At 51.9% G+C, this 13,870-nt stretch overlaps 1 pseudogene; it reads right to left on the bottom strand.

Moving 5' to 3' along the window:
* Window positions 1–336: 336 nt before the first annotated feature.
* LOC144374060 (uncharacterized) lies at window positions 337–13,399 on the bottom strand (annotated as a pseudogene).
* Window positions 13,400–13,870: the final 471 nt, after the last annotated feature.

Raw genomic sequence — 13,870 nt, 5'->3', positions numbered from 1 at the left:
CTTCCTCCTCCTCTTCCTTCTCCATCTCCTGTAACTTCTCCTCATTCTCTTCTTCCTCCTCCTTATCTCCTCCTCATCATCATCATCCCTCCTCCTCCTCCTTCTCATCCTCCTCCCCCTCCCCTCCTTCTCCTCTTCCTCCCTCTCCACTCCTTTTCCTCACTCTCCTCCTCCTCCTTCTCCTCCTTCTCCCCTCCTACTCCTCCTTCTCCACCTCATTTTCCTCCATCTCTTCCTCCTCTTTCTCTTTATACTCCTCTCCCTCTTCCTCATCAACATTATCATCTCTCCTCCATCTCCTCCTCCTTCTCCTCCTCCTCCTCCTCATCCTCCAGCTCCTTCTCCTCCTTCTTTTCCTGATCTCTTTCCTCCTTCTCCATCTCCTCCTCATCTCCTCCTCATTATTCTCCTCCTCCTCCTGCTCCTTTTTCTCCTCCTCCTGCTCTTTTTTCTCCTCCTACTTTTTCTCATTCTCCCCCTTTTTCTCGTTTTCCTTCTCTATCTCCTCTTCATCCTTCTCCGTCTCCTCCTCTTTCTCCTTCCTCTCCTCAAACTACTCCGCCTCATTCTCCTCCTCCTCCTTCTTCTCCTCCTCATCCCACTCTTGCTCCTCTTCCTCCATCTCATCCTTCTTTTCCAACTCCTTCTCCTCCTCCTTCTACATCTCCTCCTTTTCCTCCCTCACCTCTTCCTCCTTCTCATCTCTTCTCATTTTTGTCATCATCATTATCTATCCTTTTCCTCCTCCTTCTTCTTTTTTTCTTCTCCTCTTCATCCTCCCCTTCTGTTCCTCTTCCTCCTACATAACCTCCTCCTTTTTTCTCCCTCTCCTCCTTCTCCTCCTCCTCATCTCTCCTCTTCCTCTTTCTAATCAACATCACCATGTCTTTTCCATCTCCTCCTCCTTCTCTTCCTCCATCTCCTTCTTTAACTGCTGCTCCTTTTCTCCTCCTCCTATTCACCTCTCTCCTTTTTCTCTTCCTCCATCTTCTCCTCTTCCTCCTCCTTCTGCTCCTTCTCCCTCTACTCCTCCTGCTCTTCAATCTCCTCTTCCTTTTCCTCCTTCATCTCTTTCTTCTCCTCCTCCTCCTTCATCTCTTCCTCCTCCTCCATATCCTCATCTTCCTTCTTCTCCTCCTCTATCTCCTCCTCCTCCATCTCCCCCTTCTTCTACTTCCTATTCTCCTCCCTTTTCTCCATCTAATTCTCCTCCTTTTCCTCCATCTCATCTTCCTTCTGCATTTCCTCCTTCTTTTTCTACTCCTGCTCCTCCTTTTCCTCTATCTCTTCCTCCTTCTCCATGTCCTCCTCCTTTTTCTACTCCTGCTCTTCCTTTTCCTCCTCCTCCTTTCTCTTCTTCTCCTCCTCATCTATCTCCTCTTCCTCCTCCTCCATCTGCTCTTCCTTCTTCTCCCTCTCCTTCTCCTCCTCCACCCTTCTTTCTTTTCCTCCTGCATCTCCTCCTCCTCCATCTTTTTTTGGAGATAATTATTTTATATTGGTTGTTCAAAACATTACAAAGCTCTTGACATATCATATTTCATACATTAGATTCAAGTGGGTTATGAACTCCCATTTTTACCCCAAATACTGATTGCTGAATCACATCGGTTACACATCCACAATTTTGCATAATGCCATATTAGTAACTGTTGTATTCTGCTACCTTCCTATCCTCTACTATTCCTTCTCCATCTCCTCCTTCTCCCTCTCCATTTCCTCCTCTTCCTTCTCTCTCTTCTATTCCTCCTCCTCATCCCTCCTCCTCTTTTTCTCCTCCTCAAAATCTCTCCTGCTCCTCCTTCTCTTTTTTCTCCTCTCCTCCATCTCCATCTCTTCCTCTTTCTCCTCCTCCCTCCTCCTCCTTCTTCTCCTCCTCAAAATCTCTCCTCCTCCTTCTCCTTTTCCTCATCTCCTCCATCTCCATCTCTTCCTCTTTCTCCTCATCCCTCCTCCTCATTATCCTCTTTCCTCTATCTCCTCCTCCTCCCCCTTCTCCTCCTCCTCCTGCTCTTCCTTCTCCTCCTACATCTTCTCCTCCTCCTGCTCCTTTTTCTTCTCGTGCTCATCTCTTTCCTCCCCTCCTTCTCCATCTCTTACTCCTCCTCGTTTTCCTCCTCTTCCTCCATCTTCTTCTCCATCTCCTCCTCCTCCTCCTTTTCCTCCTCCTTCTCTTTCTTCTCCTTCTCCTTCTCCTCCTGCTCTTTCTTCCTCTCGTCCTCCTTCTCCATCTCCTCCTCCTCCTTCTCCTTGTTTCTTATCTCTCTCATTCTTATCCTCCTCCTCCTCCCCCTCTTCTCCTCCTCCTCTATCTTCTCCTCCATCTCCTCCTCATTCTCCTTCCCCTCTTCCTCATCTCTCCTACTCCTCCTTTTTATCATCATCATCTCTCTTCCATCTTCTTTTCCTTCACCTCTTCCTTCTTCTCTGCCTCTGCTATCTCCTCATCTTCCTTCTCCTCCTCCCTCTTTTCCTCCGCCATCTTTCCTCCTCCTCCGCATCATCATCATCATCTCTTCTCCATCTCCTCCTCCTTCTCCTCATTCATTTTTTCCTCCTCTTCCTCCTCCTCTTTCTCCTTCTCTTCCCCCTACTTCTCTATCTATTCCTCCTTCTCCTCCACCTCCTTCTCCTCCTCCTTCTCCTCAGCCTCCTATTCTTGCTCGTCCATCTTCTTTATTTTCTTCTCCTCCCTCTTCTCCTTCTCCTCCTCATCTCTCGTCTTCCTCCTCCTTCTCATCTCTCCTCCATCTTCTTCATCTCCTCCTCCTTTTATTCCTCCTCCTTTTTTCCTTCCCCCACTTCTCCTCCCCCTACCTCCTCCTCTTCCACATTCTTTTCCTCTTCTTCCTCCTCCTTTTTTTCATGCTCTTCCTCCTCCACCCCCTCTTTTCCCCCTCCTTCTCCTCCTCCATCTCCTCCTCCTTCTCCTCCCTCTCCTCCTCCTCCTCATCTCTCCTCTTCCTCCTCCTCATCAACATCATCATCTCTCCTCCTCCTCTTCCTCCTCCTCCTGCTTGCTTGTCTTTGTTTTTTATCCCCTTTCCTCCTCTTCAGTCTCCTCCTCCTCTGCCTCCTCCTCCACCTCTGTCTCTTCCTCCTTCTCCTCTTCATCATCATCCCCCCTACTCCTCCTCCATAGTTTCCTTGCTCTGAGACCTCCGACGTGGACTCCTCATGCTCCCTGTCTCCATCTCTCCCTGTGGCTAGGCCCTCACCTCTGTAGATCCTGTTGCAGCTCCCCAGCTGCTGGTATTCATCTGTGGCCTCCAGTGACCCTCCATGATCAGAGGCATAGTAGTGAGCGTAGAGTTCTTCAGACCATTCTAGTCAAGGGTATGGAGGGCTTTACCTGTGGAGAAGGTGGAAGGTGTCAGAGAGAGCACCCACATGGTTCTCAGTTGGGGACATGCGCTTTCCATTCTATGCGCAAGACACCTTGTACTGGACCGTCACAGAAAGAGCCCCCTGCCCAGAGCCCACAGGGACACGTATGATCATGGTGCTTAGACTGTGATGCCCAGGTCTGTTTAGCACCGTGTCACCTCGAAAACCAGGAGAGACTTGCAAAAAATATCCAGGACGTTGACAGCAGGCGTGGTTTCGATATGCCCTAATAAAAGTGTGAGAAGGTAGCCCGGGGCAGGGAAAATCAATGACAGATTTCAGCCCACGTGGAAGGAACCATAACCAATAGCAGTATAATATATGATGTCCATGATCCGCAGAGCAGGGGACACTTGCAAACCCAGCTCCCTGCACCACAGAGACCAGCAGTCCTTCCTACCCCTTAAGGCACAGAGGCCAATTCACGAGGGATGTGAGCTGCTGTATTCCTTGGGGACATCTGCCTCTCACCTAGCTCAGATGTCAGGATATTTGTGCAAGGACGTGTCACCTGACCTGCGAGGGCTTCCATGTCTCCAGGAAACCCTCGCAGGTGGCAGAGTCTGCAAGTTCTTGCTTCTCTCTAGCGTGTCCCCAAGCCCTGAAAGCAGAGCCCTTTTCCTCCACGATGCTGAAAGCTAAAGTTGTCTCTCTGCTTCCAGGAACCGCTAAGGGTTACGATGAATGACAGCTCCTCACAAAACTGATTGCTAACAAAATGATTGGTTTTGTGCAAAATTAGACTATCACTGGGAAGAAATGAACAAACAAGGGACACAAGTGGGGTGTACTCTCCCCCATTCTTGATCTTTACGTACCTACAAACTACTCCATCCCCTCCACATTGTCTCTGTATAAACCGTGGTGGCTTCTCCTGAGGAAGGCTTTCAAGGTCACCAGAGGAGTGTGGACGTGCAGCAGGGACACAAAGAGGAGAAAGGGCCTGTCCTTGTTTGTGAAAGAAGAAAACCACTGAATATGGACGGGAGATGATGACGTCCACAGTGGACCTTGAATGTGCTACGTCCGTGACCTGGGTTCACCTGCTGGGATTTCACTGTGAGGGGTCCCCCAAAATCGCATGGGTGAGACCATGCAAGAAAGTTCACAGGTAAATTGATTAGATTACGAGAGGTGTGACCTAGAAGTGGTTTAATCCACTTGGATGAACTCACTGGGTGGTGACTGTAGCAGGTGGGGTGTGGCTGGAGGAGGGGATCCCTGGGCTGTGCTTTTGGGGGTCTCTATCCTGTCCTTCATGAGCAGAGCTTTCTCTGCTTCCTGGTGCCCTATCCTGAGCTGCTCTCCTCCTCCAGTCTCTTCCGCCATTTTGTTCTGCTCCCCTTGGGCCAGAGCCATGGAGTCGGCCAACCATGGACTGAACCTTGATAACCATGAGCCCCAAATAAACTCTTCCTCCTCCAAATGTTCTTCTTGGGACCTTTGATCACAGTGGCAATTTTGTCTGAGTAAAACAACATCCATGGTCACTATAGTACAGGAAGATATTTTGAGAGAGAGGGACGGGACACCCCACCCACCCACCCTGTGTTACAGAACATTGCCATAATTATTATTTTATTATTAGGTGCTGCTAATTTCTGACTTTCCCTAATATATAAATTAAACATCTTCATAGGTATGTACACATAGGGAAATAGCTATATATTGTAGTATATGTATGAATATTTATTTATTACTTATATATGAATGGTTGGGTACTCTCTGGGGTTTCAGGCATTCCCTGGGCCTTGGAAGGAGTCCCTGATGCACGACCACTACTTGGATACTTCCCATTGCAACCCGGTAACTCAACGCAGAGATCCAAGTGTGGAAACCAATTCATAGGAAGAGGTTGGACCTTTCCTTTTTCTTTTTCTTTTTTTTTTTTTTTTTTTTTTTTTTTTTTTTTTTTTTTAGCACCAGAGATGGAACCCAGGGGTGCTTCACCAGTGAGTCTCTTCCCCAGTCCTTTTGATATTTTATTTACAGACAGAGTGTTACTGAGTCTCCTATGGCCTCTCTCAGTTGCTGAGGCTAGCCTCCAACTTGCCTATCCTCCTGCCTCAGCCTCCCCAGCTGCTAGGATGACAGACATGGGCAAAGTGACTCCATAAAGAAATCCTTCAGCATATACACTGTGGAATACTGTGTAGCCATGAAGAAGGATAGCTTCCTTTCCTTTGTGAATGAAGTGTGAGTTTGGACCTTTTCAATGAACCTGCTGCTATGGGACCCCAGGGTAGCTCACGGCTCAGAAACTGCCCCATCACCCCGGATCGTAAGGGTCCCCGCCTTTGGATGTAGGCCTTGGCTTTCTGCAGCATCCGTCTGGTTGTGCTCCCCACATCCATGGGCTGCTGGTGACCTGAGCAAGAGCACACAGTTTTCCAGAGTCACAGGAACCCACAGCTGGAGAACCATGTGGTGAAAACGAGGCTGGCCGTGCTCCCGACTGCGGTCCAGGGATCCAAGAGGAGGCCACTGAGTTTGGCAGCCATGAGAATCAGGACGCCCAGAGCCAGGATTCAGGTGTAGCGGCTGAACCGGGCAGCCACTGTGACCCCCAGCTCTGGGGGCCTGTCAGGGTCACAGTTGTTGATCAGTGTGAAGGGCAGTCCATAGAAATAGTGGAAGCTGTGGTTCAGCGGGTGGTGGCAGTGGTCACCGCGGGACTCGTAGCTCACACCCTGGTGCCACTTTCCTGCGAGTGGGGGTGGGTGGTCAGCCACACAAAGGGCGCACGCTGTTGCCTGGGACAAAGAACCCCGGGGCCATTCGGATGTGGTCAGGGGAAAGAAAACCTCGAAAGAGCAGATCCTGAATCAGCAGAGGCTATGAGTGACCTCAACCAAGACTTGCTTTTGGTTTTTGGTACCAAGGGATTGAACTCAGGGCCACTCGACCCCTGAGCCCCATCCCTGACCATTTTTGTGTTTTATTTAGAGACAGAGTCTTGCTGAGTTACTTGGGGGTTCTCTAAACTGCTGAGGTGAGCCTCTAACTTGCGGTCCTCCTGCCTCAGCCTCCCAAGCTACTGGAATTACAGGTGGTGGAGCCAGCCTCTGAGGAGCTTTCTGATTCCTTGGAGCTGAAGAAGATAGACAGGGTCATAGAAGGAAAGAAGGCAAAATATATATCAAAGAACCCCAAACCTCTGCAATGAGGAGAACTTCTGAACTGAAAATCATCTGAGAGGGCTGGAGTGGAGCCAGATACCAACTCAGGAAGCGGAGAAGGATGAAAGTTTTTTTTTTTCCTTTAGACGAAATTGGTCCCTTGACAATTGGATGGGAGGGGAATCAGGTGTTCAAATGCTTATGAGGCTGATGGCATAGCCTTGCTCCTTTGGGATTTTTGCAAAAGTGGTTTCGTTGGCAGGAAGACTGCCTGAGCCTGCGTTCCAGTAGAGGACCAGGTACTCATCGTTGTCCATTCCTGCGGATCCCACAGCAGAGCAAGGTTCATGTTCCCTTTGCCAGGAACAGGTATTAGCAAAGGGATTCTGGGCACCAGGGGACAGTGGGCAAGAATCTGGCTGTCAGCACTTGGGGAATGTGGGGAAGTGGTGCTCTGGGTAGGGAGTGGGTACAGATCAGAGAGGTTGTTAAATTTGCTATTGTGCACAGCATGACCCCACCACTGAGCATCATCTGCCCCAATATCAGCTGCATAACTAGGACACACCTTGCCTATCATGAGAACCAACCCAGTCTGCGTATCTATCTATCTATATATCTGTCTATCTATCTATCATTACCTATCATCCAGGTACCAATACGTTGCATCTATCCCCTTTCTATCCACACATCATTTACCTGTCACCTGTATGTGCATTATGCATCTGTCACCTCTATATACCTCTATCACCCATCATTAGCTATCACCTGTTCCTCTATTATCTATTGACAGGATTGCTATCAATTGAGCATCATTAATCCATCTTCCTTCATTGATGGTATCACCATCATCATCTATGGAGCATTGTATCTCACCTGTCAATCACCGTATTTCTGCTTCTCATCCACCAATGATGGTGGTAAACCCGTCCCAGAAGGCTCCCTCTGCACAGCCTACCAAGAGCACCTAACTGGCAATTTTATGAGACAAGAGCTGGTACGTGGAAAATATCAGAAGGAAAAGAACCTTTCTCCTGTACCAGACGTACACAGATATTGGTGTTGGGTGTTTTTTCCCTGAGCAATTTTTTTCTCTGAGTATCAGCACGATTCCCGAAGAACCTGCAGTGTGCTGTGTGTCCCAGATCAGCTAGGGACAATCTAGACCTCAGGAAGAGGTGTGTGGTTATTTGTGACTCCCATTTGATTACCCCAGGGGTACCTAACCCCTGAGCCCCCTCTGTAGCCCTATTTGGCACTTTACTTAGAGACAGGGTCTCACTGAGTTGCTTAGGGCCTCCTTTTGGCTGAGGCTGGCTTTGAACTCGTGATCCTCCTGCCTCAGCCTCCCAACCGCTGGGATGACAGGCGTGCGCCACCATGCCCGGTATTGTGCGTAGGTTTTAACACCCACAGGGGCTGAGGGTCGTGAGGGGTGAGGGCATACGAGCTCCTGTTTGGGGCACACACTGCAGGAAGGTGACAGGAGGGCACATTAGCTTTCAATTTCCCAGTATCTGCGGGATCACTTCCCAGCTAGAGTGGCGATGGGGTCCAGGCTGCAGCCGGGAGCTGCTGTCCAGGGTCCCCGCGACACCCACCTGATTGGAGTGGCTCTGCTTGGGGTGCAGAGCGGGGAGCCGCCAGGTGCTGGGTGAGTCTCATGCCCTCCTCCACCAGCTGGTCGATATTAAGGGTCCTGAAAAAATCAGATGAATATCTTTTGGGAAAGGGCTGGGAATGCTCTGGGCCTCAGAGGAGGCCTGCATGGAACTTCCCGGGGCTGCGTGGCACATGTCTTTGTGCACCCACTTCTCTGAGTTTGCAAAGGACAGATGAGGCTCACCCTGGGCGGTTCCTCCTACAGCCCTCCCCCCACCACAGCTGTTGCAAAAGCTACAAAGGGCACCCCAGATTTTGAATTTTGGCTTTGGCCTGGGGGGCTAGCACAGAGACACCTTGCCCATTTCAATTTCTGGAGGTCATGAATGACAGATGTTGCACAGTGTTTGTCCAGCTGGGGAATGACGTGGGTTCTGAGCCCAGGCAGTCTGCGCTCAGCCAGGACCTTAGGTGGGTTCAGGGTACAAAATGCACATCTGCGTGGTGACATTCTTCTCTTAGGGTGGCTTATGGGGAACCCCCTGTCACAATAACTCTGTGGTTACATCACAGGGCTTCTTACAGGAAGATGGACCCCAACAAAATTATATTTGAAGGAAGAGATGACCGATGTCACACACAAAGGCAAAATTTTTGGCTTTTTCTTATTTTTTGGGGGGGTATGCAACCCAGGGGGCTTGTATGCTTTAAATATCTCATCAGCATCCACGAAGGGTGCACCCTGACTTTTCTACCAGGTTTCTCAGGTGCAAAATTCAAAGAGAAGATGAAACACTTCACCTAAGAGCTTTTGCAGTCAGACGTGCAAAAATAGATTGAGAATCTTACTGTGGATACGAATCCTAAAGGCAGTGACCCAGCCCCTAGAGCTCAAGGAATTCCCCAGGGACTGTCAGATGACAGGTGCTACTCTCTTCCCTTCTCCCATGGAGGAGACTGCATCTGGTGGGAGCTAAGCTATAAAAGCTCAGACCTTGTTCTTCATGCGCCTAAAGCTGACCACTCAGTGACCTCCCATAAGAAAAGTTTTGCTCCCCTGAGGACAACTGGAAAAGTACAGAGACACTGGACGTGTCCCACTTTGGTATGTGGTGCTATTGGTTAGCAGCAGGTGGAGACCAGAAATGTTGGTCAACATCCTACAATGCACAGGATGGGCCCATCACACAGAGTGATCTGAGCCAGTGTACCAGTAGGACCAAGGCTAAAGAACCTTGTCAGTTCTTCCATCCATCCATCTACTCACCCACCCACTCATTCATCCACCATTCAACCATCCATCTATACATACATCCATTCATCCATTCACCCATTTGCCCATCCACCCACCCACCCATCCATCCACCCACCCATCAATCCATTCACCCATCCACCCATCTACCAATTTGCCCATCCAACCACCCATCTCCCCACCCATCCACCCACTCATCCATCCATCCACCCACCAAGCCACCCATCCATCCATCCATCCAGGCACCCATCTATCCATCCACCCATCCACCTATCCATCCATCCACCCATCTATCCATCTATCCATCCATTCATCCACCCACCATCCACCCATCTACCATCCATACATCCAGGCAACCATCTATCCATCCATCCATCCATCTATCCATCCATCCATCCATCCATCCATCCATCCATCCATCCACCCATCCATCCATCCATCCATCCAGGCAACCATCTACCCATCCATCCATCCATCTATCCATCCACTCATCTACCCATCCATCCATCCATCCATCCAGGCAATCATCTATCCATCTACCCATCTATCCATCCACCCACCCACCCACCATCCACCCATCTATTCATCCATCTATCCACCCACCCATCCATCTATCCATCCAGCATAGGTGGATGGGCAGATAGACAAATGGATGATGCCTGGATGAAAACATGGACAGATGGGTGGGCCGAGGAATGGCTCGTTCATAAATGGATACCTAAGATTCAGGTTGATGGATTTAGGGTAAAATTCTAGTGATTTGCTAACCCTGAGAATAAAAGACTCAGAACTGAGTACAATTTTATAAGCCTGTGTGTAACCCTCTACCCAGTTTAGCAAAAATAAGAAAATACCCCACACTCTTTAAGATCCTCTGGACTCCAAAGACCCCCATTCAGACCTCCTGGACACCATTTTGGCCCTGGTTCCCCCACACCCCACTAAGACATGCGTTTTGCCCTAGTCTCCAGACATACTGGGGATCAGGGTTTCTGTGAACCCAGGATATGCGAGTATCTTTTGGACTCACTGCTTTCAAATCCTTTGGGTCTGAACCCAGTGGTGGCATTGCTGGGTCATATTGTGATTCAATCTTAAGCTTTTGAGGGGCCACTATATTGTTCGCCAGGGGCCACCTCGAGCCCCAGGAGCTGGAGAGGCAGGAGGAGCCTCCCTGGAGCCCATGGAGGGAGCTCAGCCTGGGACTCTGGTCTCAGCCTCCGCCCTTCAGGGCTGGGTGAGGGGTGGTGGTACCTGGATTACATTTAAGTCTCTGTGTTTTGGTTATTTATTACAGCAGCCCCAGAAAACCCTTACATACCCAGCAGGGCCTCAAGTCGTTTGAGAGGGCTAAGACCCTATTTTTACTGTTGGAAAATAATCATTTTTGGTGCTGAGTTCTGCAGCACTAAGAAATTTCATTTGCACTGGTGAATTTTAAGTGAATTACTCCACGAAACTGCACACAAGGCAGCACCCCACCACCCAAACCGCACTCTACCTCAGTGTAAGGTTCCCATAGCAACCAACTTCCCTAATGCCCAGAGTATCTGCCAAGATCAGCAGGATGTTTGGCTTGGAGGCGTTTGGTGATTTCTGCTCACAGGTCTGCAGAAGCCAACATACAAGGAGGAGAAGCAGGGTGGAGTCCCTGCAGAGGAAATAAATGTACAGGATTTGGCATGCAAAGTTTACACCATGCATATGTAGATGTGAGGTGTCTGGTGAGGAATTGAACCAAACTCCTATGATGCCTACTGAGCTCCAAGAGAATTATCCAGTTGTGGGAAGCCTCTGGTTTTGCAAGGAATCCAGCAGCCCAAAGAAAACCAGGGTGGAGTCTCTACTGCTAATGGCCAATCAAGACCAAAGCTGAGAGAGGCCCATTTCCTCCCTGCACCCAAACTGGAGATTCTCAGCAAGCAATAAGACACTGAGCCCTCCTAATAAGAAAGTCCCCTCCAATTTAACCCCATGCAAACAGCGGAGGTCCCTTCTTTATCCTCTGGGGACACATTCCAAAAATCTCAGAGGATGTTGAAAGTTCAGCTAGTACCTAACCCTATATAGACTATACTTTTCCAGTATATATAGATGCCTGTCATAACGTATAATTTATAATCCAGGCAGGGCACTAGCAAGACCAGACTCACAGGGACACTAGGATTTTAAACCACAGATGGGGGATTCAAAGCAACCCCAGAGACGCAGTGCAGCCGGCAGAGAGTCCCTGAGCCTCTGAACAGGGGGCCAGGCGCCCCACCGCCCCAGCGACTACTAGGAGCTTCACTGATGGGTCCTGGGCTCCACCTGCCCCAGGACCCAGAGGGACTCAGCTATCCAGGACGCGCTGGGGGTGGGGCAACCCGGGAGAGCAGGTGGGCGGAGTCACTGCGACGTCACAATGTGGGGGGAGGGTAGCCGGAGGAAAGGGGAGGGGGCTGCCATAGACCTTGTGCGCCCTGGGGCTGGGGGACTGGAGGCCGGTCCCACTGCTGGAGGATCGGGCCGCGCAAAAGTGAAGTGGGCAGACTGGAAGACCCAGAGGGGGACTGGCGTGTCCTAGCGCTGGGGAAGGGGGGCAGCTGTGGCGGGGGGCGGGGATGAGGAAAAGTCAAGGGTCCGCATCCTGTGGTTTTTAGCTGGCGGTGGGGGAGGGTCATAAGGCCCTGCACAGTTGCGCTGGGGCGGGATGGGGGACTTGGGGGCCAAGAGCAGGGCGGGGCGTGTCCTAGAGTGGGGGTGTAGGCGTGCTGGGGGTGGGCCAGGGACGGGACTGAGTGTTGGGAACCCCGGAGCTGAGGCTGCGAGGGGTACGCGCCCAGGAGCTGGATGGGGCCTTCCTAGGGGGACACAGGGTGGAGGGCGGTGCAAGGGCGTGTTCTAAAGTGCCCAATGGACTGCAGGGGGCGGAGCAAGGGGCGTGTCCTAGAGGAGATACGCTGGGGGTGGAGCAAGGGTCTTGCCTCAGTTTGAGCCGGCAACGCATAGCTGAGGCTGGGAGTGGACGTGCCCAGGAGCCCACCAGGGCCTGTCTAGGGGGAGACTAGGCCTTAAAGTGGGGTGGCGCAAGGGGTGTGCCCTAGGATGGGGGGACTGAACATGCTGGGGGCGGGCCTTATTGTTGGGCACCGCGGAGCTGCCTCAGGGTGGACACTTGTCCCAGGAGCGGAGTGGGGAGTGACTTAGGAGGGGAAGGGGCAGCGCAGGGGTCTAGTGGCGGCCCTAGTGTTGAAGGCACCGTCAGTGCTGGGGGGAGGGGAGAGAGGCCCTGGAGCGGGACAGCAGTGGCTTAGACTGTTCCTGGGGACTCCCCAGCAGCATCAGGGAGGGGGCGCGGGGTGTGTGTGTGTGTGGGGGGGACTCAAGCCGAGCTCCAAGTCGGGACCAGGTGGAATACAGGGAGTGATAGGGCCAGACGGCCATATGGGGAGGGGACTGGACAGGAGTCTCAGCCAGGGTCAAGACCGTGTTGGGTGAGGGACAGGATTTTGTCTTAGAGTGACAGGCCATGGCTGGGGGTGGGGACCAGGACGGGACACGGAAGACTACGAATTTATTGGGGGGACACGGGCATCGGGCTGCGTGTCTTAAAAAATGTGTATGTGGAGGGTGTCACAGCCGTGTCAGGGTGGGGCAGGGGACATGCCTTATAGAGATTGTGGGACTTGGCCCTGGGGAGGGGTCCCGGCTCCGAATGGGAGGGGTCAGAGCGGGTCTTAGTGGGGAGACACCTCAGCGCAATTGTGCCGACCTGGTGTGGGGGACACAGGTCATGAGGGGGCAGGGAGCGGGTCTTGGAGAGGTTCCGAGGCCCGAGGATCTCAGCATGGGGAGATGTGTCACCCCCTACGACCCGGGAGCAGCCCCGCCTTAGTCGCAGGCGCAGTTTCCAGGGGCTCAAACCGGCCCCGCCTCCTGCTTGGCCTGCGCCCCCTCCTCCTGCTCCGCCCCCCACCTCCTTGTGCGCCCCACCCCAGCGCTGCTTTCTGGGCCTCGAAGAGAATGCGCCTGGGGCTGGGTTTTGGTGACTCGCCATTTCTGAGTGCCTTGGCTTCCTTCCCAGGGTCTTGCGCTCGTCCCCTCCCCAGGCCGGAGTGGCTCAGTCCCCGGGTCCCAAGTACCTGGCGGTGGCCTAGGCACGTCCCCTGGGCCTGGGAGCGCACCTCTGCGTGGATCCCATGGCTGTGCGCTGGCACCGAGGAAGGACCTTGACCCCAGATCTGGGCGCAATCCTGCCTGGGCTGGTGTCTCCACCCACGGGGCTGCTGGGCGCGCTCCTGGACCCTGGTGGTTCACTTCATCCGATTAACCTCCCAACTGTGGGCCTGGGGAGTGGCGCCTGGAAACAGGTTCTCCAGGGTCCCCACCTCCTTGTGAAGCTGGGGCTTCTGCAGCTGCTTATTCTGGATGGGGCACAAGTAGGATGACTCCCAAGGCAGCCAGGGCAGCTTAGGGAACACCTCCTTTTTTTTTTTTTATTCCTTCCAAGGGTGTTGGAACAGCCCCA

The sequence above is a fragment of the Ictidomys tridecemlineatus genome, unplaced genomic scaffold (genome assembly GCF_052094955.1).
Source record: "Ictidomys tridecemlineatus isolate mIctTri1 unplaced genomic scaffold, mIctTri1.hap1 Scaffold_568, whole genome shotgun sequence".
NCBI lineage: Eukaryota > Metazoa > Chordata > Mammalia > Rodentia > Sciuridae > Ictidomys > Ictidomys tridecemlineatus.
This window is presented reverse-complemented; position numbering and strand designations above follow the sequence as displayed.